Source organism: Bolinopsis microptera, chromosome 7 (genome assembly GCF_026151205.1).
Source record: "Bolinopsis microptera isolate Bmic1 chromosome 7, MBARI_Bmic_1.0, whole genome shotgun sequence".
In the NCBI taxonomy this organism is placed as follows: Eukaryota; Metazoa; Ctenophora; class Tentaculata; order Lobata; family Bolinopsidae; genus Bolinopsis; species Bolinopsis microptera.
In genome coordinates this window covers 13,280,855-13,301,957 of record NC_087078.1, presented here as the reverse complement: position 1 = coordinate 13,301,957, position 21,103 = coordinate 13,280,855, and the positions used below count along the sequence as shown (strand labels likewise).

The 21,103-nt window shown below is 37.3% G+C and overlaps 1 protein-coding gene and 2 long non-coding RNA genes across 6 annotated transcripts in view; 2 read left to right on the top strand and 1 right to left on the bottom strand.

Annotated features, from left to right (window-relative positions):
- The window catches only part of LOC134819047 (protein TIS11-like), a 77,401-nt gene that overhangs the window by 46,963 nt on the left and 9,335 nt on the right, over positions 1 to 21,103 (bottom strand). The gene's annotated exons all lie outside the window — the stretch shown is intronic.
- LOC134818281 (uncharacterized) lies at positions 1,618 to 7,508 on the top strand. Of its 3 annotated transcripts, none has more exons than XR_010160621.1 (5): positions 1,618 to 2,064; positions 2,575 to 2,666; positions 5,279 to 5,375; positions 5,563 to 5,774; positions 6,175 to 7,508. It is a non-coding gene; the product is annotated as an uncharacterized LOC134818281 (long non-coding RNA). The 3 variants fall into 3 exon arrangements; XR_010160622.1 differs by having other exon boundaries at positions 1,618 to 2,053; positions 5,209 to 5,375; positions 6,175 to 6,386; XR_010160620.1 differs by having other exon boundaries at positions 5,209 to 5,375; positions 6,175 to 6,386.
- LOC134819049 (uncharacterized) overlaps positions 8,230 to 21,103 on the top strand; it is a 30,174-nt gene continuing 17,300 nt past the window's right edge. Inside the window, exons 1-5 of one of the 2 annotated variants that reach the window (XR_010160721.1) lie at positions 8,230 to 8,437; positions 8,575 to 8,662; positions 8,762 to 8,876; positions 10,697 to 10,778; positions 14,287 to 14,412. This is a non-coding gene — a long non-coding RNA (uncharacterized LOC134819049). The remainder of the gene's footprint in view (positions 8,438 to 8,574; positions 8,663 to 8,761; positions 8,877 to 10,696; positions 10,779 to 14,286; positions 14,413 to 21,103) is intronic. The other variant, XR_010160722.1, reaches the window with a different exon arrangement.

The following is a 21,103-nucleotide window of genomic DNA, read 5'->3' as shown; positions in this document are numbered from 1 at the left end:
TGGAGGTCACATTTTATTGAGCCAGTACAGGCTAATATTAAATACTAGTGGACTCTATGCAGCTCTCCCAGCACCCCTAATTTTACTGATCTGGAGGTCACATTTTATTGAGCCAGTACAGGCTAATATTAAATACTAGTGGACTCTATGCAGCTCTCCCAGCGCCCCTAATTTTACTGATCTGGAGGTCACATTTTATTGAGCCAGTACAGGCTAATATTAAATACTAGTGGACTCTATGCAGCTCTCCCAGCGCCCCTAATTTTACTGATCTGGAGGTCACATTTTATTGAGCCAGTACAGGCTAATATTAAATACTAGTGGACTCTATGCAGCTCTCCCAGCGCCCCTAATTTTACTGATCTGGAGGTCACATTTTATTGAGCCAGTACAGGCTAATATTAAATACTAGTGGACTCTATGCAGCTCTCCCAGCGCCCCTAATTTTACTGATCTGGAGGTCACATTTTATTGAGCCAGTACAGGCTAATATTAAATACTAGTGGACTCTATGCAGCTCTCCCAGCACCCCTAATTTTACTGATCTGGAGGTCACATTTTATTGAGCCAGTACAGGCTAATATTAAATACTAGTGGACTCTATGCAGCTCTCCCAGCGCCCCTAATTTTACTGATCTGGAGGTCACATTTTATTGAGCCAGTACAGGCTAATATTAAATACTAGTGGACTCTATGCAGCTCTCCCAGCGCCCCTAATTTTACTGATCTGGAGGTCACATTTTATTGAGCCAGTACAGGCTAATATTAAATACTAGTGGACTCTATGCAGCTCTCCCAGCGCCCCTAATTTTACTGATCTGGAGGTCACATTTTATTGAGCCAGTACAGGCTAATATTAAATACTAGTGGACTCTATGCAGCTCTCCCAGCGCCCCTAATTTTACTGATCTGGAGGTCACATTTTATTGAGCCAGTACAGGCTAATATTAAATACTAGTGGACTCTATGCAGCTCTCCCAGCGCCCCTAATTTTACTGATCTGGAGGTCACATTTTATTGAGCCAGTACAGGCTAATATTAAATACTAGTGGACTCTATGCAGCTCTCCCAGCACCCCTAATTTTACTGATCTGGAGGTCACATTTTATTGAGCCAGTACAGGCTAATATTAAATACTAGTGGACTCTATGCAGCTCTCCCAGCGCCCCTAATTTTACTGATCTGGAGGTCACATTTTATTGAGCCAGTACAGGCTAATATTAAATACTAGTGGACTCTATGCAGCTCTCCCAGCGCCCCTAATTTTACTGATCTGGAGGTCACATTTTATTGAGCCTATGCAGTATATGCAATTCTGTTTTAGACAGTCAATTTATTTAAAAAAGGTCTCACCCTCTAAAAAACTTCCGTTGGAAATGTTTCTATTAATTTCACATTGGAAAACTTTTCATTGTGTTTGACCTCAACTTAGATGTATTTGGTTTTTTTTGCTATTTTTTAGCAACTCCAATTCTCTTTTGTAGAGCTGATTCTTGTTATATAGAAGTACACTCGATACAGTTATCTTATATAATATGAAAATATTATATAGATTGGGAAGAAAAATAATACAAGTTCTAGTATTCTTTTAAAAATAGCCGTTCATAACATTTACTTCATTTTAGGTATGTGTGTGTGAAACATCAGAACTGAATAATGGACCAGAGAATTCAGAGATCTTTGGTTACCTGTTTCCGGTTTCGTCGGTTCACACTTCACATTGCTGCGTTCCTGACCTAGCTTCGCCTGCATCAGTAGATCATATTATAATATGCATTATAGACTATAGTTATACAGCTTGAATTTGAAAGAGCTACATGGTCGTTGTTTCGAGTGCTTTTTCATCTGCTGTGATGAATTGGCAGACAGCATCAACGGTTACCAACATAATAGGTGCATTGCAAGTTGTGCAATGCTGAATGCATACGTTTCGTCAGTGACTTCCTTCTGCCTCATTGATGCGAAACTGATAATAAACATGCAAGAGAATACAGCTATAGTTACTCTGGACTGCCATGATAGAAACATTGAAACAGATATTGACTGGCTTTAGGTATGTGAGACGTAAGTATTGAAACCTCAAATTGTTATGATCAGGTTCAACATACTTGCTATGATCCTTTATATAATATCAATATATTATATAAAATATAATATATTACATTGTATATTAATCTTGATATAAAATCTTCGCTTTTTGATGATTGTAAGATGTTCTGTTTCGTTGTAACCTTGTCCCCTACATAATTATACTAGAAAACCCGTGGTCACAGGGAGGAAGCTAATACTATTCTTTGGTAGTCAGTTTCTATCGCATCAAAAAAATATTCATCACAACCGAAGATACAGCCAATTAAAATATAGCTCGCACTTAACACCACGTAATAACAAAAACCGATCAAAATGCCTCTCTCAAATCCTTGCACGTGCACGTGGGAACAACAATCTTCGTTACCATGGTTACTATGCAACTTCCTATTTCTCATCTAATTTGCACGTGGGCGGTCGTACAGACAGAAACAATTCTCTGAACTATAGTAGAGATAATAGTACATCATTACTTCCATTTTTCAGGTTTTTATTGGTGTTGCAAACGATGTAACGATCACTAAATTCTGTGCCTATGTGAGATTTGTTGGTTCATCGAATAACATCAAACTTACAGTGTGAGTAATTCAACTATCATGCACTTCATATTTTATGTCCCCCTACTCATTGTTCACTCTCTGTCTTCATCAGTGTTACTCTACATTTCTCTCAGTAGTTACTCTTCCACTCAGTATTAACTCTCTGTCTTCATCAGTGTTACTCTACATTTCTCTCTGCAGTTATTCTTCCACTCAGTATTAACTCTCTGTCTTCATCAGTGTTACTCTATATTTCCCTCAGTAGTTATTCTCCCAATCAGTGTTAACTCTCTATCTTCATCAGTGTTACTCTAGACATTTCGTTCAGAAGTTATTCTCCCACTCAGTATTAACTCTCTGTCTTCGTCAGTGTTACTCTATATTTCCCTCAGTAGCTACTCTCCCACTCAGTATTAACTCTCTGTCTTCATCAGTGTTATTCTACATTTCCCTCAGTAGTTACTCTCACACTGAGAGTTAACTCTCTGTCTTCGTCAGTGTTACTCTATATTTCGCTCAGTAGTTATTCTCCCACTCAGTATTAACTCTCTGTCTTCGTCAGTATTACTCTACATTTCTCTCAGTAATTATTCTCCCACTCAGTATCAACTCTCTGTCTTCATCAGTGTTACTCTACATTTCTCTCAGTAGTTATTCTCCCACTCAGTATTAACTCTAGCTCTCTGTCTTCATCAGTGTTACTCTACATTTCTCTCAGCAGTTATTCTTCCACTCAGTATTAACTCTCTGTCTTCGTCAGTGTTACTCTATATTTCCCTCAGTAGTTATTCTCCCAATCAGTGTTAACTCTCTATCTTCATCAGTGTTACTCTAGACATTTCCTTCAGAAGTTAATCTCCCACTCGACTCAGTATTAACTCTCTGTCTTCGTGAGTGTTACTCTATTATATTTCCCTCAGTAGCTACTCTCCCACTCAGTATTAACTCTCTGTCTTCATCAGTGTTATTCTACATTTCCCTCAGTATAGTTACTCTCACACTGAGAGTTAACTCTCTGTCTCTATCAGTGTAACTCTACATTTCTCTCAGTAGTTACTCTTTCACTCAGTTTTAACTCTCTGTCGTCATCAGTGTTACTCTACATTTCTCTCATCTTAGTTATTCTCCCACTCAGTATTAACTCTCTGTCTTCGTCAGTGTTACTCTATATTTCCCTCAGTAGTTACTATCACACTGAGAGTTAACTCTCTGTCTTCGTCAGTGTTACTCTATATTTCCCTCAGTAGCTACTCTCCCATTCAGTATTAACTCTCTGTCTTCATCAGTGTTATTCTACATTTCCCTCAGTAGTTACTCTCACACTGAGAGTTAACTCTCTGTCTTCGTCAGTGTTACTCTATATTTCGCTCAGTAGTTATTCTCCCACTCAGTATTAACTCTCTGTCTTCGTCAGTATTACTCTACATTTCTCTCAGTAATTATTCTCCCACTCAGTATCAACTCTCTGTCTTCATCAGTGTTATTCTACATTTCTCTCAGTAGTTATTCTCCCACGCAGTATTAACTCTAGCTCTCTGTCTTCATCAGTGTTACTCTACATTTCTCTCAGCAGTTATTCTTCCACTCAGTATTAACTCTCTGTCTTCGTCAGTGTTACTCTATATTTCCCTCAGTAGTTATTCTCCCAATCAGTGTTAACTCTCTATCTTCATCAGTGTTACTCTAGACATTTCCTTCAGAAGTTAATCTCCCACTCGACTCAGTATTAACTCTCTGTCTTCGTGAGTGTTACTCTATTATATTTCCCTCAGTAGCTACTCTCCCACTCAGTATTAACTCTCTGTCTTCATCAGTGTTATTCTACATTTCCCTCAGTATAGTTACTCTCACTGAGAGTTAACTCTCTGTCTCTATCAGTGTAACTCTACATTTCTCTCAGTAGTTACTCTTTCACTCAGTTTTAACTCTCTGTCGTCATCAGTGTTACTCTACATTTCTCTCATTTTAGTTATTCTCCCACTCAGTATTAACTCTCTGTCTTCGTCAGTGTTACTCTATATTTCCCTCAGTAGTTACTATCACACTGAGAGTTAACTCTCTGTCTTTGTCAGTGTTACTCTATATTTTGCTCAGTAGTTATTCTCCCACTCAGTATTAACTCTCTGTCTTCGTCAGTATTACTCTACATTTCCCTCAGTAGTTATTCTCCCACTCAGTATTAACTCTCTGTCTTCGTCAGTGTTACTATATATTTCCCTCAGTAGTTATTCTCCCACTCAGTATTAACTCTCTGTCTTCGTCAGTGTTATTCTATATTTCCCTCAGTACTCAGTAGTTACTCTCACACTGAGAGTTAACTCTCTGTTAACTTCTCTGTCTTTCCCTCAGTAGTTATTCTCCCAATCAGTGTTAACTCTCTATCTTCATCAGTGTTACTCTAGACCCTCAGTACTCAGTAGTTACTCTCACACTGAGAGTTAACTCTCTGTTAACTTCTCTGTCTTTCCCTCAGTAGTTATTCTCCCAATCAGTGTTAACTCTCTATCTTCATCAGTGTTACTCTAGACATTTCCTTCAGAAGTTATTCTCCCACTCAGTATTAACTCTCTGTCTTCGTCAGTGATACTCTACATTTCCCTCATGCTCAGTAGTTACTCTCCCATTTAGTGGTAACTCTCTGTCTTCATCAGTGTTACTCAACGTTTCCCTCATTAATTACTCTTCCACTCAAACTTCTCTGGGATTGGTGGAAAAAGGAGAGAAAACTTCGACTGAAATACGATAAGGGTGAGTTAAAAGTTTCAAACCCGCTTAAAACGACGACACTAACTTGGTGCTATATCACTACATAATATGTGCAAGGCAAATTTCTGGAGAATCGAGTATTTTTTTGTAATAATTTGAATTATAAAGCGACAAAATATTATGTGTTCTCTCTTGGTTTGATTTTTTGAACAACAGCCAGTAATTTTAGAAGGTAAACGGTCAAGCAAAGTGTGCAAGGTCGTTGATGGAGTATTCCATGTGAAATCCTCTCACCGGTCTGAGCCCCACCAACTGAACATCAGAGGACCAACTTGCACCTGCAGACATATTTTTCAAGCTATTGATGATGGTTTAATGAAATGCAATGGGAGGACCTACCTGAATATTACAGAAACATACTGTTCTTCGTAAAAGATAAAGGTCTGTTAAATTGATCTGTATGCATGTTTACATTCCAATTTGAATAGACAAGACAAAATTGAGGTTCATAACTCGTTCATGTGCTATGGCAGTGCGTCCGCGTCGATGTAGGAGGTGTGGAGCCTGCTAGTAGAGAAAATATGAAGTTTCCAACAGTAAATATTATTATCAATATCAAAGGCAGGGCATTACTTCGACCTCCGAGGCGAGGTATCCGTGTGGACCCTGGTTGTTATCAGGGTTGGAAAGACAAAGATAATTTTGTCTGTTAAAGTGGGTTATCACTCTCTGCCATCAGACTCATAAATCACATCTCCGCAGGGTTTGCCAGGTTTTCCCTATTGCTTTGCTTCCAATTCTTATAATAGTCAAAATATAAAATCCGATATTATTTTTGCAGGAAGTGATATTGGGATATGGCCAGCTGATGCAGATGTAAACAAATGCTGCGATTATCCAGCATCAGAAGACGAGGATGAAGAAGTAGAAGATGATGAGGTTGGAGGAAATGGGGATAAAAGAAAGAAGAAACGGGACATAGACTATAAAGGAGATTGGCGGGAGCTTTCAAACAGAATAACTTCCTTCGTTAATGATCCTGAGTTTGACGTGATGGACGATGATGTCTGTGCATTATTACAGGGTGGCCCATAAGTGACTACCCACACGCAACCTCTTAATAACTCACGTAATTCGTCTCCAAATTGCACCAAAATTTCAGAGATTATAGATATGGGTCAAACTTAGATTTCCTGAAAGTTTCGTAAGCCACGCCCAATTATAGTGGGCGTGGCGTGACACTCCCTCTTTTTCACTATTGTCTTCATAAAATATATATATAAGAAACTGTCAGATACCGTCAATGATGTGGCATCCTATATTTACAAAAGAAACTAAATTAGATAACATAGATAAGATAATGTTTGATAATATATTACTTTAAAAGCCGTGCAATCATTTTAGATATTAGATATTAAACTAACCATATTATGATATTCTCCGTCTAACTATTCGATCTGTCTCCATCTCACTATTCAATCGGTCTCAACGTTCATTCTCTGTTTAACTATTCAATCTCTGTCTCAGTGTTCATTTTCTTGTTTAACTATTCAATCTTTGTCTCAGCGTTCATTCTCTGTCTCGACATTTATTCTCCGTCTGACTATTTAATCTGTCTCAATGTTCATTCTCTGTCTCGACGTTCATTCTCCGTCTCACTATTCAATCTGTCTCAATGTTCATTCTCTGTCTCGACGTTCATTCTCCGTCTCACTATTCAATCTGTCTCAATGTTCATTCTCTGTCTCGACGTTCATTCTCCGTCTCACTATTCAATCTGTCTCGACGTTCATTATTTGTTTAACTATTCAATCTCTTTCTCAGTGATCATTCTTTGTTTAACTATTAAATCACTGTTCATTCCTGTCTCGACGTTAATTCTCCGTCTCATTATTCAATCTCTGCATCAGTGTTCATTCTCTATTTTAGAGTCAATTCCCTGTCTTACCTATCAATCTTTCTCGGTGTTCATTCCCTGTCTGACTGTTCAATTTCTGTCTCACTGTCCATTCTCTGTCTCGCTGTTCAATCTTCGTGTTTCTTTCAAAGTGTTACAGTGACAAGGAGACCGAATGATATTGTTGTAAAATAAAAAGCTTGTCCGCTTTAGTTATAGTGATATTAAAACATATACAACACCATGTATTATGAAATTTTAGATTTTGTTACAAAATATGGACAGTGAATTTGATGTTGTTGTCTAATAATACAAGACGTGAGGCGCGGCGACATTATAAATTTTAGAATTGCCCGCGCATTTTAGTACTTTGCCGCGGCTCCACTAGTATTTAACGTTTACCGCGCCGAGCTGCGATGAATTGACATCGTCAATTAATATAAATTCCTACTATGCCGATGCGTAATTTCACCAAAACCCCTGCAGTTTCTTTTCGTTTAAATCGTAAATTCGCGCGCAAAAATTACACCGGCGCGCCTTCCATTAATGATGCATTAGACGCATACATTATTAGCAGCGAGTGTGTTGAACGAACAGTCACTCGCGCCGCGCGCAATACTACAACGACTAATTTCAAATTATATTTAATTATTAATTTAAACTTCAGTTTTGCAATTTTGGCAATAATTGTTATTCAAATATACAAGTGGTCATTTCATAAAGGATTATATTGTTTTATTTAATGGAGCAGACTATTTGTAATTAATGATTGACGCGGACGGTAGTTTATTCTATTTGCTAATGACAAATATTACGCGTTCAGTATTGATAATTATGGTATTGGCATGATTAATATATAATATAATTGTTACGCTACACTAGTATATGGTAGGCTTAATAAAGTTTTGGTCATTAACATTGAAATAAAACATTAGAAATTTTATTTTTCAATGTAATTCTAGTCAAGTAGTCAAGCCGCGCATCCAAGCTTTATCCAAATTGCAAACTTTGTAAATGTTTGCGGAGTAAATATTTTCGTTTTGAGTATTGAAACTGAGTTTAAGGTAACCAGTTTGTAGAGTCATGCCATGCACGTAATTTAAGCTGATATCTTTCATTAACATTGTTCAATTGCAAATGGATACCGCTGGCACTCGCTAACTTTTAAGTTTAAAATGTTCAACCAACCCGCAACCAGAAAATAGAGGTAAGACCTTTCGTCTAGACACTTGATGATATTTGTTGTAGCTATCTCGTTTGATAAGTGATAATAACAATCTTTCATTCATCGAATAATTTTTGCAGTGAAGACAGGGTAACTACTCGATAATTATTTTTGTCCAGGTGAATTGATCTGAAAAAGAATGCCGTCCAGAATGCAGCATTCTCAAAATATGGTTGCTAAAATATGGACTTATGATCTACGGCAGTGGTAAGGGCTCCTAATTTGCTCATGAAACATGACCCGTTCAAATCAAAACAGAAGTCTGCTGTGTAATTATACTATATATCAATGAATAATATTTTTCAGAATGTGATGAAGAGTAGTGGAAATATTTTCTTCTCAAGATGAACTACATTCTGACGTCATGAGATAATAATACAACAGTTCTGTTCGCCCTCTCCGATCCCTTTGGCCCGGCTAGGTGAGTTAGTTTAATCTGAGTACAGAGTATTAAATTGTGGGCGATTGTACTAATAATATATTATTAGTACAATCGCCCACAAAAATTATTTTAATGCAGTCACTCAGATAAGTTTATAACAGGACACATCAACAAAGACACATACTCTGCCCACAATAAGGGGCCATAATTGTTTCAATTATGAAACTGTATAGAATTATTATTATAATAATAATTCTATACAGTTTCATAATTGAAACAATTATGGCCCCTTATTGTGGGCAGAGTATGTGTCTTTGTTGATGTGTCCTGTTATAAACTTATCTGAGTGACTGCATTAAAATAATTTTTTGTAATTGCAATTGTACTAGAAACTAGTCGAAAGCATTCAAAATGTAATATCAGCTATAATATCCATGTAATCAAATTGAGGAAGCATAAGAGCGTTTACAAATATTTTTCTATATTTCTGTGGAAGTAGTTTTTAAAAACCTATATAATGCTCCTATTCTCCTAGTAACATGATCCTACATAATCAATATGGTCCTGAAAGTTTAATAGGTTGTCTATCACCAGACCTAGGTGTTTCTGGGATTTGGTTTCTTCTATGTGAAGACTGCCATCTTCCAAATCAAGAGGGATCGACAGTCTATCAAGATTAGGACATTTGTCTAATACCATGAATGAGGATTTTGAAACATTTCGTCTCAGCTTGTTAATTCTAAGCCATTCATATGACATCTTTATACTACTTCTACTACTATTGTTATGTAGTAAATTGACATAAATTTGTAAAATAGATACATGAGATCACAACTCAATATAGGATGATAATCTATTTGATGAATAGCATTAAACTTTTCCTTGATAATAAATAAAATAGTCAGATTTTCCATTTACGGGATAGTTAAGTAACAGTTCATTATTCATATGCAATGATTGACCTAAATATTCTTAGGAAATATATGAAATTAGTCTTTGTTAGCCTTTTTAGGTGTATTTCTTGAAGGTTTCAATGGCTGCTTTCTCTTAGAGTCTTAGGTTGAGTTAGGTGGGCCTGATCTGTCTTTGACTGTGTTGCAACAGATCAGTTTTGGCAGACACAATAAGCATAGCTAAGCACACCTTTCTTTGAGAATTTATATCTCCCGCCACATCTGTTGTCGATATCTTTGTTCTTACAGAAACATGTGACCAACATATTGGACTGGTCTTTGACGAAAGTCGAAAGACCAGTAATCTGGGGATGTGGCCCTTTGGGGATGTGTCCCCTTAGCCAGTGCGATGTTGGTGGCAAGTCAAATATATAATCATTATTTCTTTATTGATAGGCTCTTAACATGTCAAATGTGACAAACTCTGTTGTAAGCTTGAAAAACTTTCACCAAGTATTCCTCAAATTTCTTGATCTGAGCTTCATTTAGTTTTCTAAGACAATATAGAAACTGACCTTGTCTCACTGAATTTCCCTAAATTCAACCACTTGCCATAATAAAAATACTAACAACCAAATAAAGTTTTTAAAATAATTATATACAATCACCAACGAACATTTCTTCAAGTTTACCTCTAGTTAACTAATTCGTGGTTTAAGCTCTCATTTTATTTAGGGTATTTATGATTAAAGGAATGTAAAATAAAACTTATTGTTTCATTGTATTATTAAATAGCTCTGCTCCGATATTAAACTTGCGCCTAATTTACATCTAGTTCTTCCCAAGCTTGTTTCTTTGATTGAAGGCAGGTTAGTTTAATAACCCAATAAGATACTAGATTTTATTAAGCGCCATTATTTCGAATCTAATGAGTTTAATTTAATCCTTTCCTTACATGGTTCTCAGGTTATAAATGGTAGTACAGTGTATGGCGACACATTCTGGAGGTATTGGAATACTCCAACAGTTCTTGCTGTCTCCCTCTTGGGTGAGATATTACTTATTACACATGTAGGAAACAAGGATACTAAGGTGATAATAACCGTATTGAATACACAATAGCAAATAACAATCTGATTTAATCGTGTATTATTATTTAGTTTCATGATTTGTTCCTTTCATTGAAAGTTCTGACTGAATATTTGATAACTACTCGGACTATTAAACGGGGAGTAAAACTTCTGATCCATTAGTAGCTCAGTTGATGAACCCCAGAACCTCACGCCTGAGTGACAGTTGAACTTGATTGGGAATGAATGATATCACCAGACCATCAGCACGGTTTCCGCTAATTGACAATGTTTCCTTATGAATGGATAGGTCTGGTGTGTAATATACTATGTATACACTATTACACGTACACTAGTGTATAGTGTATTCCAGTAGCAGGAAGGAGTTGAGTGTGCATTTGCTACTAAAAGCAAAATTTCTTCGGCATCGGTCGCAAATCCTACCCTCGGTCGACCCTTGATCATCTGGCTATCCAGTGTCCATCCGTCTCTTTGAGATTCATTATTACTTCAAGTTCAGTTTTTGTGAGAGAAGGGAGTATAACTTTAACTCCCAGTCTGACATTCTCTCTGAACTGTACATCTAGTTCATTTGGACATATGGTCATGTTAGAGATTGATGGGTCCCTTTTTTTCCCTACTAATTACCTACTTTTCACTGTCAATCAGTTATGACTTCATAAAATCCAAACCATAGCTAGCTTGCAGAAAATATTTCACCACAGTATTCCTATGACACTTCTCTACAGATTCATGTCATCAGAAAATCCAAATATCAACTTTGGTGGAGCCAGTGACCATTAAAAAACACAATTAAAGTGCTCCACTTGTGGGAAGGTGGATGTGGCATATCTGTATTTATCAATGTCTACAGGTGAAGAAGGCATATAATGGGAACACGTATTGTTTCGGTTGAGACACTTTTGGTGTGCAACCTATGTGGAGCGGCCAGTGTAAAATAGGTCAACTTATACCAAGTGAAAACATGGTCATATTATAATTTCTACCAAAACTTCATTGTAAACTCAATGGCACATAGTTTTTAATACCATTTGCTTTGTTAGGAGGTCCCATAAGGTCCCAACTCAAGTGGATGGACTCATTCTAAAACTTGACTTGTTCAAAATCAGTCATTTTGCCATTAAACTTGTCTCATAATGATCTGTGAATATTATTCCAGACGCTAATTATCATAATACTATGGTGATTAAGACTACCAAAAACTGCTCAACAAAGGTGGAGCTCGTATTTAAAAGCCTAAATTTTGGACGTTTAAAACCATCTTTTAAGAGTACTAAAATTAGAACTAATTGAACTTATAGCTTTCTAATATGTATGATAGTTCACCCCTAAGTGATTTATAAAGTAGTGATACCCCTGGGATCAACCTGGTGGAGCAGAATTGGATCTTTAGTTACTGTATTTAGGAAGAAATTCGTGGACTTAAATATCCCTCTGATATCTTGTCCCCTCAGCTAGCAATCCTAGTACAGTGGTATGTAATAATTATATTGACCAATTAGATCAACCTGGTGGAGCACTGGGAGCTAAATCTATATTACAGAGTGTTGCGTGAGAACTTATGTAATACGTAATAGATTCTACTGTTCAATCTTCATCAAAACCATAAATTAGAGACGTAAACTAGTGATTTTCTATTTACTGCTCCACCATAGTTGATCATAATTGGGAATGTTTGATCATTAAAATGAGTTAACAATTATCATATCTTTCTGATGGAATCATTGATTGAGTTCAAAATGTTTGTATCAACCTGGTGGAGCACTTTAAACACATTTTTAGACGCTAAGTTGACATTTGCTCCGGTAACACGACTCCTGTCCGACAGCGACATCTGTCCGACAGCGACATCTGTCCGACTAAGGGTACCAGAAAAAAAAACGACATCTGTCCGAAATTGTGATCTGATTTCAATACGACACATTTCCAATTAGAGACATGATCTGAACTGTTACTTGCAAATTTGTATACGTAACATTGCCAATTTGAGATATGATCTGAGCCATAGTTTACTACTAGTTTATTTTCGGCCCATACTAGGCAGGCAGGCATGAGGAAACTGCGTTGTGAATGGAGACCTCGTAGTCCATGAGGATGGATTGTGGTTGGTAGCCCCAAGGCCCAAGAAGCCCAGGTGTTTATCTCCTCGAACATGTTGCGGTAGAGGGTCATCGATTTTCTAGGAATAATCAGTCCATAGAAGAGGGGGGAGGTTTAGTTAATGCAGTTTTAGGGCCATTTTGAGTTTGTATCAGCTTTGGTGGAGCCTCAGTTTTTGATATGTTTCTACTGTTCAATCTGCATCAAAACCATAAATTTACTGCTCGTTGATCATAATTTGAGAGTTTTAATTATCAGAACAGGTGCTCAGTTATCACAACTCTCTTTAAATACAAGAATGGCTATAGTTTCGCTCCAGGTTGAGCTTTTAATTTCTTTTCTTTTTTATGAGGAGGATGTGATTTTTCGCTACCTAAGCTATGTATCCAAATGTCACAGTATAGCTCCACTAACACAGGATGATTTATTAGAAAAAAGTAAAAAAGGGACCCATCAATCTCTAACATGACCATATACCCTGGAGAACTTTCCACAGATGTATGATGGTGTAGCGTTCTCGGCGTCTTTGCAGTGATGTAAGTTTCAGTTCCTTCAGTCTATTCCAATAATCGGTGTCTCTGAGCCCTAGAATCCGTCTAGTGAACTGGCGTTGTATGCTCTGGATATCATAGATCTTGTTTGGATTCCAAAGCGGGCAGCAGTACTCCACTCTGGACCTTATCAGGGATTTGTACAGCTGGAGCATAACAGGTGTTGTCCTGTCTTTGAATACTCTAAGATGCCATCTGACGTATTCTCAACTCGAAATCTTTCCTTCATGATACTAGCCCGCTCATTGGATGTGAACTAGAGGCTTCGTTATTCGCCAGAACGAATCTAGGTTTATAACGCGCAAAAATTGTACACGCCGTATTTGTGATAATATGCTACAAGAAAAAGTTTGGATTTGGCGGGAAAATTGATTACGATCCTAAATCCTTGCACACTTTATAATTCCAGAACATTCCAGGATTTTAGGCAGAGTTTTATAACATGTATGTTGGTCACAGTTGTTTTTTTGCCGAATGAAAGAAAATTGTAAGCAATAATTGCGCTCGCAACACACGCGCATTCTTGAGCCGCGCGTCATTGAGCAAAGTTTTTTTTGAATTTTAGCTTTTTCAAGCTTTAAAAATCAACCATAACTTGACTTCTGACGATAACTTTACTAAGTAATTAATACTATTGTAGAGGTCATCGTTTATACTTCAATTCAGTTAAAAATTCAGTCCGAAAGAAGGTAAATTTTGTTTCAAATCGCTACTAAAGAGAAAAATACGGATTTGTGTATTTAAAGAAAACATTTTTGGACAACTTTCTGAGTCTTCAGCATTCTCTCTGGTATTGAACTGTTTGATTTTTCAGGTTTATACAACCCCCGGAAGTACAGAGAAAAGAGCATACACAGTGTGGAATCTCGAATCTCGATAGCCTCTTAAGAGGACGTAAAAGCAACTCTGATCTTGGAGGCTGGAATTTCAACAATTTCAGGTCACGATTTTAAAACAGTAAGCCAAGTTTAGCAGTTTGTATAATGGCGCAGGAGGGTCAACCTGAGAAGAACATTGCTTGACCCTCCTGCCCCACCGCATGGATCAGGAGGTTCATTTCAGAAACAGTGCTTGACCCTCCTGCCCCACCACATGGATCAGGAGGTTCATTTCAGAAAAAACAGTGCTTGACCCTCCTGCCCCACCACATGGATTACGGGGGTCACCCACAAAAACAGTGCTTGACCCTCCTGCCCCACCACATGGATTACGGGGGTCACCCACAAGACCATGTGCGCTGCACTTATTTCTACATCGCGCGCGATACGTGTGTGCGTGATTACATGAAATATTACCGCGCCCTACGCCAAGTAGACGAAAAGCGTGGTCGAAGAGCGAGAGTCGGTACAATAAATAAAACGAGAGTTGGTACATTTAACTGGCATTTTTTAACCGTGGTACAATCAGAATTGAATACAGCCGACACAGGATGAGGGGGGGGGGGGGGGGGGGGGGGGGGGGGGGCAATGACTACTGATGGAGACTTTTGAGCACCAATGGGGACGAAAATCATAGGGACTGAAGGTCAAATCGCTGGTGAAATTTTCCATTTGTCCCCATAAGTACCCAAAGTTTTGGCGAGTTTTATGTAGTTTTGATATTATCTTTTATTAAATGACTTCTAAAGGAGACTTTTGGGTACCAATGGGGGCTAAAAATCTTGGAGACTTGAGGTTAAATTGCTGGCGAAATTCTGCACTTGTCCCCAAAGTACCCAAAGTCATTGGCTCCCCCCCCCCCTCCCCCGGGTGAGGTGACGGAGAAAAATAAACTGAGCTCAAGGCTACATTTCCAGATATCCCGCCACGGCACCGTCGCTCATGCTGCAAAGTGTGTTGAGAGATGCCCACGTCATCACACGTAAACTGTGTCACGAATACCTGAAATGCAGACGTGCAGAACAAACATAACTCTGATCTATATTTTTCATAAACTTTCAGGATTTGCCAATGAGGGAAAAGACAGCACTGTCCGAGAAGCTAGAAATGCATGAATCATAGGTGACATGGATAGGGGTAAGAAGTTTTTTTAAAACATGAAAATTGTGAAAGGAAAAGAAGTAGAAATGAGAAAGGGTAGATTTAAAATGTTTGAGAATCGATTTTGTGCTGAAGAACTCCGTCCGCAGGACGGGCTTCCGGCTACTTATGATAATTCGAATAAATTTGAGATTCAAACAAGCTACGAATACGAATGCTTATAGCAGTGGCAAGCTCTTGTTTGCTGCGCATTGGCTGCAATGTATAACCGCAGTATGAACTGTCAAAATATTTGAATTTGCTTACCTAGTGGCTTTGTTTGATAAAGCATACCTACTTTATATACCGATAAATCAATAACTCCTTTTGATTCTTCGGTTTGAGAATTGTGCGGTCACACATCTCTGCAATGTCTGAAAAGGTGGCAGGGAAGTATTGAAACTTACTTAACACTATATTTACAGTTAAACCTTGAACTACTATAACTAGGGCAGTAGGAAACGCCAAAAAGTAGATCATCTGACTAAAACAACTTAACTTCATCCAAGAGTCTAGTTAGCAGCATTGTAGCGATAAGATACCACCATAGTTTGAGCTGTCGACACTGAAATAAAACAAACAATTTACTTTTCACTACTGCAGGGAATGCATGTAACATATAAAGAATAAAGATATAATATATTGTATGTTTTTCATCGTGGCCTCAGGGGAGAAGGGCAGCTCGAAAAACCGAAAAAAGTCTAAAAAACCGTGTTGGAGCTGGTGAGTTAAAGCTACCGATCTCGATCGTGAGAGTCAGATGATCAGATCGCATGTAACGTGAGTTTCGCCCGCCTGAATAAGGCAACATGAAATCATATTGCTGGTGACAGGTCTCGACCAAGATGTAAAATAAAGATACCCCAAATTTGTTATTTTTAAGCCGATTCACATCGACCCAAGTCTCTGCTTTGACCCTAAATGCTCAAACTTCGTTAATAGATTGGAAAATCGTGTTATGCTTGTTACTAATAAACTGTTGTTTGTGAGAGGACATCTCGATTTCCCGGATCAGAGGATCACACCAATGAGGGGTTGATTGTGCATGTGTGAACTTGACTAAATTTTCAAATTGCCCGATTTTTTTTCAGTAGGTCACATTACTCGTGACGTGCAAATGTATCTTTTGTCTTTTAATAGGTCAAGCTCAGAGCTTTAAAGCTTTAAAGACTTCTCCGTGACAAAGACGGCCGACATATATCTTTACTCCAGGAAAAGTCAGAACTCTTTCCACACCACATTCTTAAATGTACACGACAGCAGAACGACGATGTAGCCCCACGCCGCAGTAAACTTTAAATTTCTGACCCGGAACGAGCCCAGCAACTGTAGACAGCTGCGTGAGCTATGTACGGTTAGCAGATTTAAGAGCTTATGCAATAAGCAGTCACCGTTCACTCTCATTTTTGACTTTTCTTCTTTTGAACAACAAATGTCCATTGAATGATGCCAAGCTAAGCGATTATGATTAGAAAAGTACCGTGATTTACACTGATGGCTCATACAAGGACTTGTTGGACTTCGTGAATTTGGAGGACCTGCAGCTGTAATCAGTACTTCACTACCAGATGTGCGAGGCCGAGGTTCCCGTTTGACAACATTACAAGTGGACCACCCAGGCCGGGATGATCACGCGCTAGTTGACATGAGATCTGATTCTCCCGGGAAAACTTGGGCGAGATGACCGGTGTCCTGTCAGAGGTCACGGATACAAGGATACAAAAATATAAATATTTTATTGTACAATTACAATAGTCGTATAAACTTGACAAATTCGCCTACCATCACGTGACCCTCGTCAACGAGCAAGTGAAAAATGTGTTCACAGCATTTATATTATACGGTAACTACACCATAGATTGACAAGCTAAGCGTACAGAAAAACGTCCAACTCCTGACTATAATAAAACTCCGGTATAATAGCGTTTTTGACGGAGCAATTTAATGGCCTGGAGTAGGAAACTTTGTTGACCGGAATAAATTGATCCGAAAGGCGAAAGATACATATGAGAGGCCATCATAAGATGGTACCAAAATATCTCTGTGAAAAGTCCTTTTTACTTTTTTAAGCGTCAAAAGTCGGTGCACTTACTTTATCCATCGAAAAAAGGCATCCCCTGGTGGCTCGTAAAGTATCGATTTTAGCTGTCTAGTAGCCATCTTCTGTGCTCTCTGGCAGTCTAAGAAGAAACATTATTATATACGACTCTATACAAATAATCTTATTATAAAACAGGATCATACATAGTTAATAGAACTCCATTAAGAAAACATCTTAACTACGTAATCTGTGCCTAGTACAACAGTTTCCAACACTTCCTACAGCTAGCAATATCCCTTATTTCATTTAAATCACTCAAATTTCTAAGTTCTAAGTTTCTATATTTAAGGTCATCAACAAGCATATTTGATATAAGTTTGTATTAGGTCTACCAACACGCCCTTTAAATTTACCACTACTATTTAACACAAATTTCTCTTTGTGATGAAAAAGTTTAAAGAAGCTTTACAACTTAACTCAAACTAATGCTTCTGTATGTCTGCTGCATTTGAGTTTATTTCTAAATGATTCGCAGCTTTCGGTAGCTCCATGTTCAGCCCACCATGCCTGAAAAAATTTGGTTCACAATAACTTTGGTTCCCATAAATATTATGGTTACCATAATATAAGTCACAAATTTTGTTAATTTCAAGTCAACAACAAATTAGTCGTACCTTAGTTCCCAAAAATTTGTGTGCCATTATATTGAGCACAATTTATTTGAGCCCCAAAAATTTGGGCAGAAAATTTGAACTCATTTGGGCGACCGAAAATTTGGGCACAAATTCTTCGAAAAATGAACGATTTTCCACTAAAATTTCAGTTAGATATTTGCCTTAGTCATTATTATTCCTTATTATTCCAGTCATTTTCCTTTCAATTTTTTGTTATTCCAGTTATTCTATTCATTTAAAATATAAGCCTTTTTACTTGGTCAAGCCATGGAATGACAGATTAGAAAACTAAAATTTCAAATATTATTTCACTTGGATATGAAGAAAAAGCCATCTTTCTATAGATTTCAGGGCCACAGGCCAAATGCCAAAAGTTTGGTTAGCAAAAAATTTAGCAGACGGAAAAGATTTATGCAATTAATTTGGTCTGCAAAAATTTGGGCGAGAGGCCCGCTCAAATTTTTTGTCGCCCCAAATTTTTGGGAATTAAGGTATTTTTAAGACCATTTTTCCATATCATTTAATTTTTTTAAATTTATTCAGCTAGCTTTTTTTGACTAAAATATTTTCGATCTGGGAAATTATTTAAAGACGAGTCAACATTACATACATCAATTACATAGCATCACATACATTTACCTATAACACGCAGTAGCGACTTGTATAAATTTAACGATACTTAAATTCGTTAAATCATATATCATGTATATGCTCTGGCTGAAATCTTAGTCTCCTTTAAAATAAGTCCCTCCCATGAAATTTAGTTTCAACAATTTTAGGCAATTGTTTGACTTAATTTATGGTATAATAGATTTTTCGTTCCTGATGAAAGGGAATTTCGGCGGATATAGTAACCACCAGAAAATATTGGTTTATGTAAATTGAGTTACGTTGTTTATCAATGATTCGAGGGCACTGCAACGAGAATTAGAACAATTAATCAAAATACTGCCCTAAACATTTAATGACCAAAACCTAACGAGCTTAACCTCTGTCACTCTTTTTCGGAGATTCAATATCATTTGACACAAACTCTATGGATTAAACTATATGATTTTTTAAAATAGAAAACTAATCTGGTTGTATCCTAGCAGAACTGTTATTATATACGTTAAGAACAGTGTCAGCTGGAATATTCAAGTAAGGTCTTTTGTGTGCTTTCTTTTACAACAGAAACAAGGAATTGAAATATCATTGTAAACTAAAACTGACAAGGGTAATCATAACATAAACATTGTGCTCACAGTGTCACTCCATTCCTAGAAAAAAGCCCATTTCTTCCAATAAGACAAACAAATAGAGTATAAGATTGCTCTAACCCGTGTTCAAATGTGTCAACAACGTAGCTCCAAATTTTATCACCAAATGCATTCAACATTAAGAGTCACCTGTACGTGTACTACGGACTGAACAAGACTATTTCCCTCCTAAATGTTCCTACTGTTTCAAATTAAGTAAAACTGAGAGAAGCTTTAGTTACTGTGGACCCTTTGTTTGGAATCAGCTTCCTTAGCAATTGAGAACATTAACCGATATCGTCTTGTTAAAAAAGAGATTAAATACGCATCTCTTTGAAAAAGCATTCATTAAGTAGCATATAATAACTTTATCATAAAACCAAACTTCATAAAAATAAGTTCTAATGTACATATTCAATATTCATGAGTCGCTTTAGATGGCTTGAACTGAACTCTTACTTAGCTGTCATTAGTTAGTGCTCAGTGTCAAAAGAATTGTATTTAAAATTTTCCCTTTATAATATTCAATTTTTAAACAATATATCTATTATTGAATGCCATATTATCCTAAGTTAGGACATATTGACCTCCCCCCCCCCAAAAATTTGGAAGTTTATATGCCCCATCTGAAAAAAGGTTAAGAAAAGAAGGGTTTTATGTTATTTTTATTACAGCACTTTCATCACATTACAGTCCATATATCCAAATTAGACAAACCCAAATTTAATAATGAATGTGAATTTGTTTTTGAAATAAAATTTAGGGCGAAAATTTTTATCCTTCCCCCCCCCCCGCCCCCTCGGGCCCTTTTTTCCCTTAAATCCATAAACCTGATCTTGAAGTTTCCCCCAAAGGGGAGGAACATCCTGCCTGTCCCATCTGGGAGGTCTACACAGGAAAAAGTAGCTCATTTTGCCTAGGGCACCAGGCTGTGACTTTTGTCTTAGTCCATTGCCAACCATTCTGCGATTTACGGGAACACTAGGGGAAAGAAAAGATAAGTTGAATGGCTTAGGGCCCCGGGGGGCAAGATCAGTTATAAAAAAAAAACACCTTTAATTTTTAAGTACTAAACTATAAATTTTTGAAAGAATCTCTTTGAATATTTTTTTTGGACAAATGGAACTTTAACTTTGAAAGAGTTTGTTACGTCGGGGACATTTTCACACTCATTAATCTTCCCTTGGTCCAAGGGTTTTTAAGAAGGGGATTAATAAATTCCCTTACGACATACTTTTCAACAAAAAGCGCAATGCTTGGGACTTGTCAGTAAATGCCCGAAATCGGTTTCCCAAATGTCTACTTGAATACACCCAAAAAAGGGAAAAATCAAGGGGCAGGGCATAGGAAGAGCTTAAAATTGTAAAAGTTACCCACCCTCCGAAGATTATAATAAATAAAAAACACTCCCCAACTAATCTTTTTTGGGTGGAGAAAATCCTAGAGTAACATGTTTTTCTTGGTTTAATCCAATAACAATAAAATTAAAGGTTTTAAAATCCAAAATAGGGAAATTTTAAAACAAATAATATTAATTTATTCCTGCAAAAATCACTTCAAAAATCATGTAGGGGTATTGATAAGATTGAGTTCCAGACACCTATATATTGCTGTGGGTGCAAAACCGACCCTCTATAACCCCTAAAAAAACATACATGTC